Source organism: Lampetra fluviatilis, chromosome 76 (assembly GCF_964198595.1).
Source record: "Lampetra fluviatilis chromosome 76, kcLamFluv1.1, whole genome shotgun sequence".
NCBI classification, from domain to species: Eukaryota; Metazoa; Chordata; class Hyperoartia; order Petromyzontiformes; family Petromyzontidae; genus Lampetra; species Lampetra fluviatilis.
In genome coordinates, this window is record NC_136350.1 from 2,570,730 (window position 1) to 2,586,238 (window position 15,509).

At 48.0% G+C, this 15,509-nt stretch overlaps 6 non-coding genes across 6 annotated transcripts; all 6 read right to left on the reverse strand.

The window, feature by feature from the left end:
- Window positions 1-1,447: 1,447 nt before the first annotated feature.
- Window positions 1,448-1,521, reverse strand: TRNAI-AAU (transfer RNA isoleucine (anticodon AAU)). Its single transcript has one exon. It is a non-coding gene; the product is annotated as a tRNA-Ile (tRNA).
- A 1,442-nt stretch (window positions 1,522-2,963) lies between these two features.
- TRNAI-AAU (transfer RNA isoleucine (anticodon AAU)) lies at window positions 2,964-3,037 on the reverse strand. Its single transcript has one exon. It is a non-coding gene; the product is annotated as a tRNA-Ile (tRNA).
- A 1,120-nt stretch (window positions 3,038-4,157) lies between these two features.
- TRNAI-AAU (transfer RNA isoleucine (anticodon AAU)) lies at window positions 4,158-4,231 on the reverse strand. The gene has a single exon. It is a non-coding gene; the product is annotated as a tRNA-Ile (tRNA).
- A 681-nt stretch (window positions 4,232-4,912) lies between these two features.
- On the reverse strand, window positions 4,913-4,986 carry TRNAI-AAU (transfer RNA isoleucine (anticodon AAU)). Its single transcript has one exon. It is a non-coding gene; the product is annotated as a tRNA-Ile (tRNA).
- Window positions 4,987-5,657: 671 nt separating this feature from the next.
- On the reverse strand, window positions 5,658-5,731 carry TRNAI-AAU (transfer RNA isoleucine (anticodon AAU)). Its single transcript has one exon. It is a non-coding gene; the product is annotated as a tRNA-Ile (tRNA).
- Window positions 5,732-13,581: 7,850 nt separating this feature from the next.
- On the reverse strand, window positions 13,582-13,655 carry TRNAI-AAU (transfer RNA isoleucine (anticodon AAU)). Its single transcript has one exon. It is a non-coding gene; the product is annotated as a tRNA-Ile (tRNA).
- Window positions 13,656-15,509: the final 1,854 nt, after the last annotated feature.

Genomic DNA, 15,509 nt, shown 5'->3' on the forward strand with positions numbered 1-15,509 from the left:
ATTTAAATTAAAAATTAACTCACAGCGGCCTAAAGCCTACAGCTAGGCCTAAAGCCTAGAACTAGGCCTCAAACTCTCCCTTCGTATCGTCCGATTAGGTGTAGCAACATCCCCCCCTACTGCAAACACTTGGCAGGACCCTACAAAAACAAGTGTAATAATACATTATGTTTATATTCTTTGGTTATTCGTTCCTACTAGCCCACCCCGCAGGGACCTGTTATGCGTGGCGGCTAGAGTCCTCTCGTCCTCTGGCTTGAGATGGCTGCCACCTATGGGTCAGATGATTGCTTGCCACCATTAAGCAATTGGTAATTACATATAATTTTTTTTTCCTAAAAAGTGTAACATTTTTGAAAAAAAATTCAGGAAAATTAATTGTCACGCACAACGAGTATGTGTGCAAAATGTCAGCTCGATTGGATCACGGGAATTGGGTAAAAAACGACTGAAAGATTTGCACGGTCGTAAGCGCACAAGCATGCAAGCAAGTGAACTTAATATAAAGGATTTAAAAAATTTAACCCGTAAAAACAAAGTTTTTCACTATAAATCCTTTATATGCGTGGCGGCTAGAGTCCTCTCGTCCTCTGGCTTGAGATGGCTGCCACCTATGGGTCAGATGATTGCTTGCCACCATTAAGCAATGGTAATTACATAGAATTCTTTTTTTCCTAAAAAGTGTAACATTTTGGGAAAAAAATTTCACGAAAATTTATTGTCACGCACAACGAGTCTGTCTGCAAAATGTCAGCTCGATTGAATCACGGGAAGTGAGTAAAAAAACGACCGAAATATTTGCACGGTCGTAAGCGCGCAAGCAAGCAAGCAAGTGAACTTAATATGAAGGATTTAAAAATGTATACGAAAACCCGATAAACTGAGTGGAAATCCAATAAACTAAGAGAGAACCCCAATTAAAAACAATGAAAATTTGAAAGATGCAAGAAAAGGATAGGTAGACCTAGAAACTGGTAAAGAAAACCATTTTATTCTTAGGTTTAAAATGAAAAACTGATGATAACCAAGAAACTGGGAAGATAGCCCAAACATTGAGAGGAAACACCAAGTAGCAACAAGATAAGTCAAGCAAGTGTGTGAGACATCTAAGGCAGTGGTTTAAACAAACACAAACTGCAAAGGAACTCTAAAAATCCAAGACATGAAAAGAAAAGGAAAGAAAATTCGAACAAACTGATTGATGCACCCAATAAATTGGGACACATTCCCAGGAAACTAAAATCCCGTGCCAAAAAGTGAAAACAAAATCCAAGAAACAGAGGCAAACCAAAGAGACGGTGCTGCAGACCGAGAAAAAAAACTGATTGATGTTCCGTGAAATGAGAAAAACTGATAACCTGCCAAGAAAAAAACCCAATAAGCTGAGAGTGAGAGCATCATGGAGCTCAATTCTCATTGAATTTTTTAAATGGAGGAAAACAGCAGCTGGCCAGTATGGGGATCGAACCCAGGACATTGGCGTTATTAGCACCACGCTCTAACCAGCTGAGCTAACCGGCCACCTCTGCTTGATTGGTGCGATATATTCTTCATGTGAGCACGTGCAAATGCTTTTCGACGCTGTCGCTCAGAAACTGGGAGAAAGAATTCCGAAAAATGTCAATGAAAACCCGATAAATTGAGAAGACAACCAATTAACTGGGAGAGAACCCCAAATAAAAACCATGAGAAGTAGAAAAATGCAAGAAACTGAAGTGTAGGCCTAAAAAACTGATAAAGAAACGTATTTTATTCATAGTGTTAAAAGGAAGAAAATGAGAGGATTAACGAGCAACTGGGAAGAGAGCCCAAACATTGATAGGAAACACCAAGTAACAACAAGATAAGTCAAGCAAGTGTATGGGAAGTCCAATGCAGTGGTGTAAACAAACACAAACTGCAAAGGAACTCTAAAAATCCAAGAGATGAAAAAAAAACAAAGTTGAGAAAATTTGAACAAACTGATTGATGCACCCAAGAAATTGAGACACAATCCCAGAAAACTAAGATTCTGCTCCAAAAAGTGAAAGGAAGTTACAAGAAACAGAGGCAGAATCCTAAGGGATGGTGCGTCAAACTGAGAAAACTTGAGAGATATTCCGTGAAATGAGAAAAAAATAAAACATGCCAGGCAAACCCAATGAAGCTGAGAAAGCATAAAGAGTTGAATTTTAATAGATTTTTGACATTGGAAGAAAAAGACACATGTGGCCAGTTTGGGGATTGAATCCAGGACCTTGGCGTTATTAGCACCACGCTCTAACCAGCTGCGCTAATCGGCCACCTACACCAGCGAAACTCAAGATATCCTTCATGTGAGCATGTGAAAATTCTTTTCGACACTGTTTCTCAGAAACTGGGAGAAAGAATTTTGAAAAATGTCAATGAAAACCCGATATACTGAGAAGACAACCAATGAACTGGGAGAGAATCCAAATAAAAAAACCATGAAAATTAGAAAATTGCAAGAAACTGAAAGGTAGACCTAAAAAACTGATAAAGAAACGTATTTTATTTATAGTTTTAAAATGAAGAAACTGAGAGGATGAACGAGAAACTGGGAAGAGAGCCCAAACATTGAGAGGAAACACCAAGTAACACAAGATAAGTCAAGCAAGTGTGTGGGACATCCAAGGGAGTGGTGTCAACAAACACAAACTGCAACGGAACTCTAAAAATCAAGATGCAATCAAAATAATTGAGAGAAAATTCGAACAAACTGATTGATGTAGCCAAGAAATTGGGACACATTCCCAGGAAACTCAGGTTATCCTCCAAAAAGTGAAAGGAAATTACAAGAATCAGAGGCAGAATCCTAATGGATGGTGCGGCAAACTGAGAAAACTTGAGAGATATTCCGTGAAATGAGAAAAATGAAAACCTTCCAGGCAAACCCAATAAAGATGAGAAAGCATCAAGAGCTAAAAAAATTTGTATTTTTTTAAATGGAGGAAAACAGCAGCTGGCCAGTATGGGGATCGAACCCAGGACCTTGGCGTTATTAGCACCACGCTCTAACCAGCTGAGCTAACCGGCCACCTCTATTTAACTGGTGCGAGATATTCTTCATGTAAGCACGTGCAAATGCTTTTCGAGCGTGTCGCTCAAAAATTGAGAGAGAGAATTGTGAAAAATATCAATGGAAACTCAATAAATTGAGGGGAAAACCTATTAACTGGAAAGGAACCCAAGTAAAAACCATGAAAATGAGAAAAATGCAAGAAAATTATAGATGGACCTAAAAAAATGATAAAGAACGCTTTTTATTTTTATTTTTAAAATGCAGAAACTGAGGATAACCAAGAAACTGGGAAGAGAGCCCACAAATTGAGAGGAGATACCCAGTAACAACAGGATGAGTCAAGCAAGTGTGTGGGAAGTCCAAGGCAGTGGTGTCAACAAACACAAACTGCAAAGGAACTCTAAAAATCCAAGAGATGGAAAGAAAAAAAAGGAAAGAACATTCGAACAAACTGATTGATGGACCCAAGAAATTGGGACACATTCCCAGGAAACTAAGATCCTGCTCCAAAAAGTCAAAGGAAATGACAAGAAACCGAAATATGTAGAGAAAATGCCGAAAAAATGTCGGAAACCCCGATAAACTGAGAGGAAAACCAATTAACTGAGAGAGAAACCCAATTAAAAGCAATGCAAAATATTAAATCCAAGAAAAGGATAGGTAGACGTAAATACTGTTCAAGAAACACATTTTATTTATAGTTTTTCAATGAAAAAACTGAGGATAACCAAGAAACTGGGAAGAGAGCCCAAATATTGAGAGGAAACACCAAGTACCACAGGGTAAGTTAAGCAAGTGTGTGGGAAGTCCTAGGCAGTTGTGTAAACAAACACAAACTGCTAAAGGAACTCTAAAAATCCAGATGCAAACAAAACAACTGAAAGAAAATTCGAACAAATTGATTGATGTACCCAATAAATTGGGGGACAATCTCACGAAACAAAAAATCTGCGCCAAAAAGTGAAACGAAAATCCAAGAAACAGAGGCAGAAAACGATGAGACGGTGCTGCAAACCGAGAGAGACTGAGGGATGTTCAGTGAAATGAGAAAACCTGCCAGGCAAACCCAATAAGCTGAGAAAGCAACAAGAGCTGAATTTTCATAAATTTTTGAAATTGGAAAAAAAAGCACACCTGGCCAGTATGGGGATCGAACCCAGGACCTTGGCGTTATTAGCACCACGCTCTAACCAGCTGAGCTAACCGGCCACCTCCATTTGGCTGGTGCAAGATATCCTTCATGTGAGCACGTGCTAATGCTTTTCAATAGTGTCGCTTAGATGTTTTGAGAAAGAATGCCGAAAAATGTCAACGAAAACCCGATAAACTGAGAGGAAAACCAATGAACTGAGAGATAAACCCACTTAAAAACAATGAAAATTTGAAAAATGCAACAAAAGGATAGGTAGACCTAATAACTGATGAAGAAACACATTTCATGTATAGGTTTAAAATGAAGAAACTGAGAGGATAACCTAGAAACTGGTAAGAGAGCCCAAACATTGAGAGGAAACACCAAGTAACAACAAGATAAGTCAAGCAAGTGTGTGGGAAGTCCAAGGCAGAGGTGTAAACAACACAAACTGCAAAGGAACTCTAAAAATCCAAGAGATGGAAACAAAAAAACTGAGAGAAAATTCGAACCAACTGATTGATGGACACAAGAAATTGAGACACAATCCCAGGAAACTAAGGTTTTCCTCCAAAATGTGAAAGGAAATTACAAGAAACAGAGTCCGAATCCTAAGGGATGGTGCGGCAAACCGAGTAAACTTGAGAGATATTCTGTGAAATGAGAAAAATGAAAACCTGCCAGGCAAACCCAATAAAGCTGGGAAAGCATCAAGAGCTAAATTTTCATTGATTTTTTAAATGGAGGAAAACAGCAGCTGGCCAGTATGGGGATCGAACCCAGGACCTTGGCGTTATTAGCACCACGCTCTAACCAGCTGAGCTAACCGGCCACCTATCTTTGACTGGTGCGAGATATTCTTTATGTGAGAACATGCACATGCTTTTCAACACTCGCTCAGAAACTGGGAGAAAGAATTCCGAAAAATGTCAATGAAAACCCGATAAACTGAGAAGACAAGCAATGAACTGGAAGAGAACCCCAAGTAAAAACCATGTAAACTAGAAAAATGCAAGAAACTGAAAGGTAGACCTAAAAAAACTGATAAAGAAACGTATTTTATTCACAGTTTTAAAATGAAGAAACTTAGAGGATAAACGAAAATCTGGGAGAGAGCCCCAAACATTGAGAGGAAACACCAAGTAACAACAAGATAAGTCAAGCAAGTGTGTGGTAAGTTCAAGACAGTGGTGTAAACAACACAAACTGCAAAGGAACTCTAAAAATCCAAGAGATGGAAAGAAAAAAAGGAGAGAAAATTCGAAGAAACTGATTGATGCACCCATGAAATTCCCAGGAAACTAAGGTTATCCTCCAAAAAGTGAAAGGAAATTACAAGAAACAGAGTCCGAATCCTAAGGGATGGTGCGGCAAACCGAGTAAACTTGAGAGATATTCTGTGAAATGAGAAAAATGGGAACCTGCCAGGCAAACCCAATAAAGCTGAGAAAGAATCAATAGGGAAATTTTCATTGATTTTTTTAAATGGAGGAAAACAGCAGCTGGCCAGTATGGGGATCGAACCCAGGACCTTGGCGTTATTAGCACCACGCTCTAACCAGCTGAGCTAACCGGCCACCTCTCTTTGACAGGTACGAGATATCCTTCATGTCAGCACGTGCAAATGCTTTTCAACAGTGTCGCTCAGATATTTGGATAAAGAATGGCGAAAAAATGTCAACGAAAACCCGATAAACTGATAAGACAACCAACGAACTGGGAATGAACCCCAAATAAAAACCATTAAAATTAGAAAAATGCAAGAAACTGCAAGGTAGACCTAAAAAACTGATAAAGAAACGTATTTTATGTTGAGTTTTTAAATGAAGAAACTGAGAGGATAAACGACCAAACTGATTGATGCACCTGTAATGCGAGCAAGGATTGAGGGGGGGCGGAGTCTGGGTCACGTGGGGAGTGGGTGGAGTTAGGGTCACGTGGGGGAGAGGATTTAGGGAAAGAACCGGCAGAGGAAGGGGGAGTTGAGACGGAGTGAAATACGAGGATGCCACGCTGGGCAAGACGGAGAGTGTGGCGCGGGCGCCACGCGGTGGGAGACGTCGACACCGACAGCCATCGGTGTCAAACGAATAAAGCTAACGGGAGCAGTGAGAGGCTAGCTGTGAAAGGGGCAGCAGTGATGCTAGATAGCGGGGCAGCGGTGTGGCTGCAAGGATTGCCTGACGGGGCAGCAGGGAGACTGCATATTGGAGCAGCAGGGAGACTGTATAACGGGAGCAGCCGAGGGCTGTGGAGAGGTCGTCGAGCGGGACGCGGGCCCGAGCGAGACGCCGTGGTATCGTGATTCAACGAACCCAATAAAGGACAACGGAGATCGACATCTGAGAGAGAGTCCTTTATTACATTGGTGTCAGAAGTGAAACGGCAAGTCAAAACAGCTCAGGAAGAAGACCGTCCCTGCACCATCTTCGGCAATCTTCCGACGACGACCTCCCTCCAGCGGTGGCGCTACCCACGATGGAGGAGGAAAGCGGAGCGGGGACGAGCGGGGTTCCAGCCGTGCAGGACGTGGCCGCCTCGGTGGGCCCATCTGCGCGACTGGACGCTGACGATGGATGGCGACAGGTGGCGGCGCAACTGGAGGCGCTGAAGACGGTGTTGGCGCAATTGTGCGTTCTCGTGATGCCGGCGACGACTTCGGGGAGGCCCGGCGAGGAACAACGGGCCGGGGCCTTGCCGTCGCCATCAGCCCTCTCGACCGCGCGGCACGAAGACGCCATCTTGGGCGTGGCCGAAGAAGAACGGCGGGAAGCCGCCATCTTGCGCCCTCCGCCGCGGGAAGCCGCCAGCTTGCACACGTTGCGGAGCGACGCCATCTTGTCGCTGCCGCGCGTGTCACCATCGGAGGAGGACGGAAGAGCAAGAACCCGCAGCCGTCATTTAACAACGGTCAAAGAATTCTCAATCGGCGGCGATTGGAGCGCATTTTCCTGCCGTTTTCAAGCGACCGTACGCTCCGCCATGTGGACGGACGCGGAGGCACTGGAAGTCTTACCAACACTTCTCGACGACGAGTCCGTCCGGTTCTTCCACTCCATCAAGGCCGACAAGAAGAAGACACTGCAGCGTATCTTCGAGGAGATGGCGGATGCGTACGAGCCTCCGGACGACGCCCATCGGAGATTTGTTCAGCGCCAACGGGCGCCTGATGACTCGCCGGTGGCCTACAGAGGCGCAGTTCTGGAACTGGCGATGGCGGCATACCCCGAGACGGAGCCCGATTTGTTGGAGCCCCTCGTGTTGGGCAAAATGCTCGAATTATCTAGAGACCTGGGGATCCCCATGCCGGTGTGCAGCCATGATAAATTGACGTCCCGTGCTGTGGCTTAGTGCTTGGACGCTCAATTTAATCTCCGACGCTGGAAGCAGGTGTCTGCTTGGACGGGGGGGCCCGTCGTTGAAGGCAGTGCTACGGGGTGGGATCCTACGAAGGCGATCTACGTTCCTGACGACAAGGGTCTGCAGGAGTTGACGGCCGCCTCCGCCCAGTGGCCTGCTCGGGGGGGGACGGGGCCGAGGTCCGCGCCGCCGGCGCGGGAGCGTCGGGACAGGGGGGGTGCCGCGCGTCGGAACGACGTGGAGTGTTTCCGCTGCAGCCGTAAGGGCCACTTCGCCAGGGACTGTTGGGCTCGCATCCCGGGGCCGCCCCAGCAGGAGGCCTCGACCACGGACGCCGCGCGAAAAGACCCACCAGTACAGGCAAGTCGGTGCGCACCAGACACCCGGCAAGGCCTGTCACCTCATGCATCACCATCGCCGCGCGGTCCGTGTGTCGCTAACAACAAGGTGCCTCCGGTTGACCCGTGTCGCTCGCTGATGCAATGGCGCCGATTGGCATGCAGGGTAGTTGCGGCCGCTACGGGGTCATCCACGGTACCGGGTTCCATTCAGGGGGTCGAGGTGCGTATTTTGGTGGACTCCGGTGCGTCCGCGACCATTATGTCGGATGTCATTTTCCATCTTTTGGGCATTCCACCAGGGAGAGTGCGAGCGGTTTGTGATTCATGCATAGCGGCGAATGGGGGAAGTATGGGCATTGTGGGCCAGGTGGACGCCAAGATATCCATCGGGGGGGTGTCGGCTTCAGGGACCGTGTTGATCTCTAGGTCTCTCGCGGTACCCTGTTTGTTGGGGACTGATTTCCTGGCAAAAATGCCCATTCAAATAAGGATTGATCAAAACTGCATTGAATTACTGGGGGGGGCGTAAAATTTCGTTCCTACCGTCGCCATGGGGCCGGTCTGCCCCTGTTTGCCAGGTGCAGGCGCTGTCCGAGGTATCTGTTGATATTCCACCTGGTTCGCAGATGCTTATCCCGTTGAGATATCGGAAGCCAGTACCGGGCGTTGAGGGAGCGGCGGGGGTTCTGTTATCGCCATCCACGGCTATAACGGGCGGCTCGGCGCTGGTTGGGGCAAAAACAATTGTCCGGCCGGGCCAGCCCCCGTTCTTACAGGTGCTAAATGGGAGTGCAGAGAATGTCAGTGTCCCGGCTGGAACGGTTGTGGTTCACGCCACGACCGCGTTCACGACCCATGACAACCGGGTCTGCCGGGACATGGTAGGGGGGGTTTCGGGGCCAACGGGGCAGGATGACCATTGGGTTGCCGAGTTATGCAGGGAGAATTCATCCCTGACCAGAGAGCAACGGTCCGCGCTTCGCGCGCTGTTGCTAAGTTATTCCGATGTGTTCAGGTCGGATGATTTTGACTTGGGACGCACCTCCCTGCATTCCCACCACATTGATACGGGGGACGCCGCTCCGATTCGGTTGAACTCGCATCGGTTGAGCCCGACGGAGCGGGATCAGGTTCGCGGGGCAGTGGAGGACATGCTAGCCGCTGATATTATATCCCCGTCTAACAGTCCATGGGGCGCGCCGGTAGTCCTTGTGAAAAAAAAGGATGATAAACTGCGATTTTGCGTCGATTTTCGGAAATTGAATAAGGTGTCCGTCGCAGACGCATACCCACTCCGCGTATGGATGATTCCCTCGATGCCTTGTCTGGGGCGAAGTTTTTTTCAACATTGGATCTCTCTTCGGGATTCTGGCAGCTTCCCCTTGACGAGTCCTCGAGGGAAAAGACGGCTTTTCGCACGCCACAGGGACTGTTTCAGTTTAATTGCCTTCCGATGGGCTTGAATGCGGCTCCCGCCACTTTTCAGCGGTTGATGGAGCTGGTGTTAATGGGTCTGCAGTGGGAGACATGTTTGATTTATTTAGACGATGTCATTGTCTTTAGCCGCACATTTGACGAACATTTGCAGAGATTGGAGACGGTTTTTGCTAGGATGCGCTCCGTAAATTTAAAATTCAAACCGAAAAAGTGTCACCTACTGCAACGATCCGTGCGTTATTTGGGACACATAATCAGTGCGGACGGGGTGGCAACGGACCCGGAGAAGACGGCGTGCGTCCGTAACTGGCCAACCCCGGCCTCGGTTGGGGACGTACGTCGCTTCTTGGGGTTCGCCTCATACTATCGCAGGTTCGTCCCGAACTTTGCTATGATCGCTAGGCCCTTGCACCTCCTTACGGGTAAGGGTCGGAGGTTCAGTTGGGGTCCGCCGGAGGAAGCGGCGTTTCAGGGCCTACGCGATTGGTTGGCGACGGCGCCGACATTGGACTATCCGGATTTTGATAGACCGTTTATTCTGGATACGGACGCTAGTGACACTGGGATTGGGGCCGTTCTGTCACAGTCCAAAGGCGGCGTGGAGCGCGTGGTAGCCTACGGTAGCCGTGTGCTGTCCCCGGCAGAAACCCGCTACTGCGTCACTCGCCGCGAATTATTGGCTATTGTCCATTTTCTCCGCCAATATTGGCCGTATCTTTACGGCCGGTCATTTACTGTGCGCACGGACCATGCGGCTCTGCAATATGCCCTGAGGGTTGACCAACCATCTGGCCAACTGGCGCGATGGTTGGAGACCCTGCAGGAATTTTCCTTCGACATACAATATCAGAAGGGGTCGCGTCACGCGAATGCGGACGCACTTTCCAGATTACCACAGGGGTCCCCTTGCGCTTGCGCGTCGGGTACGAATAGGTGTACGCCGGTTCAGCTACCCCCTCGGCCTGTCGTGTCAGCTGTCGAGGTACCTGGGGTTCCGGTGTGCCCAGGACCGGCCGATGGGGTTCTGTACCTGCCGCGCTCGGTATGGATTCGCGAACAATTGCTTGACAACTCGTTGAGGGCTTTATGGAGTCGGGCTGCGAAGGGGGCGGGGAGATTGCTGTCCGGTGGGACGCCGGGGGCCGCTCTCCGGGATGGTTTGTTCATGTGGAGAGAGGGATTGCATGACCGCTGGCGTCTGGTGGTACCATCGTCGCTACGGTACGAATTGATTCGGACTCTGCACAGCGACACTTTATTACATCTCGGGGTGCAGAAGACTTTATTAACATTACAGCGAGACTACTTTTGGCACGGCATGACGACGGATGTCGTCGGACACATTCGGGCATGTCCCGAGTGTGCCCGGTGGAAGCCGCCTAAAAACCCTTACGTGCCGCCGGTGCAGTCTATACAAGTGTCTCGAATCAACGAGTTGGTGGCGCTGGATATTTTGGGACCTTTCCCGCCATCCGCTAGGGGTAATAAATATTTGCTGGTCGGGGTGGAATATCTTTCCCGCTGGCCGATGGCTTGGCCCTTACCCGACCAGTCGGCGGCGTCTATCACGGACGCCTTCCTATTTGGATATGTGATGGACAAAGGGGCGCCGGAGAGGCTACTCACGGATCAGGGGCGAAATTTTTCTTCCAAATTGTTGGCGAAAGTGTGTGCTGCTCTGGGAACCAAGAAGGTTCGTACGTCGCCTTACCACCCGCAGACGGATGGCATGGTGGAACGCCTTAATCGGATGCTGTCGGCCATGCTATGTCACACGGTTGACGAGAAACAAGCTGATGGGGACTTGCATATACCTGGGGTACTCTCCGCGTATCGGATGACGCCTCATGCGTCCACTGGGTATTCTCCATTTTGTCTCATGTACGGCCGCGAGAATGTGCCGCCGGTGGAAGTACAGCTGAGTAGGGGGGTGAAGGGTCCTGTTAAACCCCTCCCCGAATACATTCAGGACACGGTTCGACGCGTTGCCGAGGCAAGGGAGGGGGCCCGGTTGGCTACTGCCAAGACTCAGGCGCGAAACGAGCGTTGCGCCCGGCGCTCGACCAGTACATGCCCCTGGCGAGTGGGAGACATGGCATGGCTGCACTGCCCGCAGGTGCGGCCGGGGACCTCCGCCTAAGCTTCACAAACCATGGCAGGGGCCGGTTAAGCTTATTGAAGTCCCTAACCCGCATTCCGCATGGGTTCGGTTCGGATCGCGGCGCTGGTACGTTCATACGTCTAGGCTGAAGCCCTACGTGGCCCCGCGGACGGATGCGTCATCCCCTGATGTTGCCTTGCCGGTGTCTGTTGCGCCCGACGCACCTCTGCCCTTGCCTGTTGACTCTGCAAGCGCGCCTGTCGTGCCTTCTACAGACGAACCAGCCGTGACGCAGGCGGATGTGGCGAATCCTGCTCTGGGTGGGCCTACCACGGCGACGAGGCCACTTGGCCCCGCTGCCATTCCAACCCCACCACAGACACGGTTGCCAGAGACCCCGGACTTGGGTCTCCCTGGTGGAAGGGACCTTGGCGTTGACGGGCCTCCAACAGCGGCGGGCGGTTCTACTCCCGTCGATCTTAAGACCCCGTCGCGTTCTCGGTCCGTGGGGGTACCGCCGCCCGTTCGGGATGGGCCGGCGACCCGCACGCGTTCCAAATCCCTTTCCTGTCGTTGATTGTTATTGTTCTTGTTCTTGTTATCGTTTTATATTCTCCGTTGTCAGTGATGCCAGATGGTTCCAATATTGCTCGCATTATTTTCTTGTATTTGTTGCAGCCGGGGACGGCTGGGTTTTCATTAGGGGGGGGTAGTCTAATGCGAGCAAGGATTGAGGGGGGGCGGAGTCTGGGTTACGTGAGGAGTGGGTGGAGTTAGGGTCACGTGGGGGAGAGGATTTAGGGAGAGAACCGGAAGAGGAAGGGGGAGTTGAGACGGAGTGAAATACGAGGAGGCCACGCTGGGCAAGACGGAGAGTGTGGCGCGGTCGCTACGGTGGGAGACGTCGACACCGACAGCCATCGGTGTCAGACGAAGAAAGCTAACGGGAGCAGTGAGAGGCTAGCTGTGAAAGGGGCAGCAGTGATGCTAGATAGCGGGGCAGCGGTGTGGCTGCAAGGATTGCCTGACGGGGCAGCAGGGAGACTGCATATTGGAGCAGCAGGGAGACTGTATAACGGGAGCAGCCGAGGGCTGTGGAGAGGTCGTCGAGCGGGACGCGGGCCCGAGCGAGATGCCGTGGTATCGAGATTCAACGAACCCAAAAAAGGACAACAGAGATCGACATCTGAGAGAGAGTCCTTTATTACACACCCAAGAAATTGGGACCCATTCCCAGGAAACTAAGATTCTGCTCCAACAAGTGAAAGGAAATTACAAGAAACAGAGGCAGAATCTTAAGGGATGGCGCGGCAAACTGAGTAAACTTGAGAGATATTCCGTGAAATGAGAAAAATGAAAACCTGCAAGGCAAACCCAATAAAGCTGAGAAAGCATCAAGAGCGAAATTTTCATTGATTTTTTAAATGGAGGAAAACAACAGCTGGCTAGCATGTTGATCGATCCCAGGACCTTGGCGTTATTAGCACCACGCTCTAACCAGCTGAGCTAACCGGCCACTTACACCAGAGCAATACAAGATATCCATCATGTGAGCACGTGCAAATGCTTTTCAACACTCGCTCAGAAACTGGGAGAAAGAATTCCGAAAAATGTCAATGAAAACCCGATAAACTGAGAAGACAACCAATGAACTGGTAGAGAACCCCAATTAAAAACCATGAAAATTAGAAAAATGCAAGAAACTGAAAGGTAGAACTAAAAAACTGATAAAGAAACATATTTTATTCATAGTTTTAAAATTAAGAAACTGAGAGAATAAACTGGGAAAAGAGTCCATAAAATGACAGGAAACACCAAGTACCAAAATGGTACGTCAAGAAAGTGTGGGATATCTAAGGCAGTGGTGTAAACAAACGCAAACTGCACAGGAACTCTAAAAATCCAAGAGATGGAAAGAAAAAAAGGAAAGAAAATTCGAACAAACTGATTGATGGACCCAATAAATTGGGACACATTCCCAGGAAACTAAGATTCTGCTCCAAAAAGTGAAAGGAAATTCCAAGAATCAGTGGCAGAATCCTAAGTGATGGTGCGTCAAACTGAGAAAACTTGAGAGATATTCCGTGAAATGAGAAAAACAAAAACCTGCCAGGCAAACCCAATAAAGCTGAGAAAGCATCAAGAGCCAAATTTTCATTGATTTTTTTAAATGGAGGAAAACAGCAGCTGGCCAGTATGGGGATCGAACCCAGGACCTTGGCGTTATTAGCACCACGCTCTAACCAGCTGAGCTAACCGGCCACCTACACCAGAGAAACGCAAGATATCCTTCATGTGAGCACGTGCAAATGCTTTTCAAGTGTGTCGCTCAGAAATTTGGAGAAAGAATGCCGATAAAATGTCAACTAAAACCCGATAAACTGAGAGGAAAACCAATTAACTTAGAGAGAAACCCAATTAAAAACAATTAAAATTAGAAATATGCAAGAAAAGGATAGGTAGACATAAAAGCTGATAAAAAAAGAAACAGATATTATTAATAGGTTTAAAATGATAAAACTGAGGATAACCAAGAAACTTGGAAGAGAGCCCAAAAAAACGTCCGAAACGTCGTGATTTAATTTATTTTAACTTTTTAACTTACAGGACTTTACCGAAAAAACCAGATAGTATGAATCGTTGCAGTCACGAAAACTTCAAATCTAGAATTAGTGCCCAAAAATTGAGAGGAAACACCAAGTACCAACAGAGTAAGTCAAGCAAGTGTGTGGGACATCTAAGGCAGTGGTTTAAACAAACACTAACTGCAAAGGAACTCTAAAAATCTGTAATAAAGGACTCGATCACTGGGTCTGTCTCCGTTGTCCTTTATTTGGGTTCTTTACACTTGTCCCACTCGGCCCTCGCTCAGAGCCTCCCCGCTTGGCAGCTCCACAGCTGCCTTCGCTCCCGTAGCCTTTCGCGCTCCTGCAGCTCTGCTGCAGGTCCCTGGTGCAGTCCTCCGGCTGCTCTCACTGCAGCTCCACCGCTGCTCCCCGTTCCCCCGTGCTCGGTCACCGCTGGCCGACGGTGCCGAGTCTTACTGTGTGTGTGGTGATCTCGCCACTCTCCAACCTCCGCCCTGCGTGGCCTCACTCTGTCTCTATCCCCAACACTCTCCCGTCTCTTCCGGTATCTCTCCCCCTTAAGACCTCACCCCTCTCTCTCACGTGACCTAACTCCTCCCCCCCGTGACGTCATATCCGCGAGGCCGTTTACGCCCGCATTACAAATCCAAGAGATGGAAAGAAAAAAAACTAGAGAAAATTTGAACAAACTGATTGATGCAACCAAGAAATTGGGACACATTCCCAGGAGAATAAGATTCTGCTATAAAAAGTGAAAGGAAATTACAAGAAAGAGAGGCAGAATCCTAAGGAATGTTGCGGCAAACTGAGTAAACTTGAGAGATATTCCGTGAAATGAGAAAAATGAAAACCTGCCAGGCAAACCCAATAAAGCTAAGAAAGCATCAAGAGCAAAATTTTCATAAAAAATTTTAAATGGAGGAACACAGCAGCTGGCGTTATTAGCACCACACTCTAACCAGCTGAGCTAACCGGCCACCTCTGTTAGATTGGTGCAAGATATCCTTCACGTGAGCATGTGCAAATGCTTTTCAAAAGTTTCGCTCAGAAATTTGGAGGAAGAATGCCGAAATAATTAACCCGTAAAAACAAAGTTTTTCACTATAAATCCTTTATACTGGTAGGAACGAAGTGAACCAGCCTACAATAGATTATATCGTCCGTCCGTCGGATGTCCGATTACGTGTAGCAACATCGCCCCCTACTGAAAACACTTGGCATGACCCTACAACAACCTTTAGACTCAGTGAGGCTTTCCTGGCTAAACAAGTGTAACATTCCCTTATAATTCCCTCAGATAGCTTTTAATTAAAACATTTAAATTAATGAGGCTTTCCTGGCTAAACAAGTGTAACATTCCCTTATAATTCCCTGAGATAGCTTTTAATTAAAACTTTGAAATTAAAAAATAACTCACAGCGGCCTAAAGCCTACAGCTAGGCCTAAAGCCTAGAACTAGGCCTCAAACTCTCCCTTCGTATCGTACCCCCGCGTGTGTCAAACGGAGTTAATGTTTAACAATGTTACA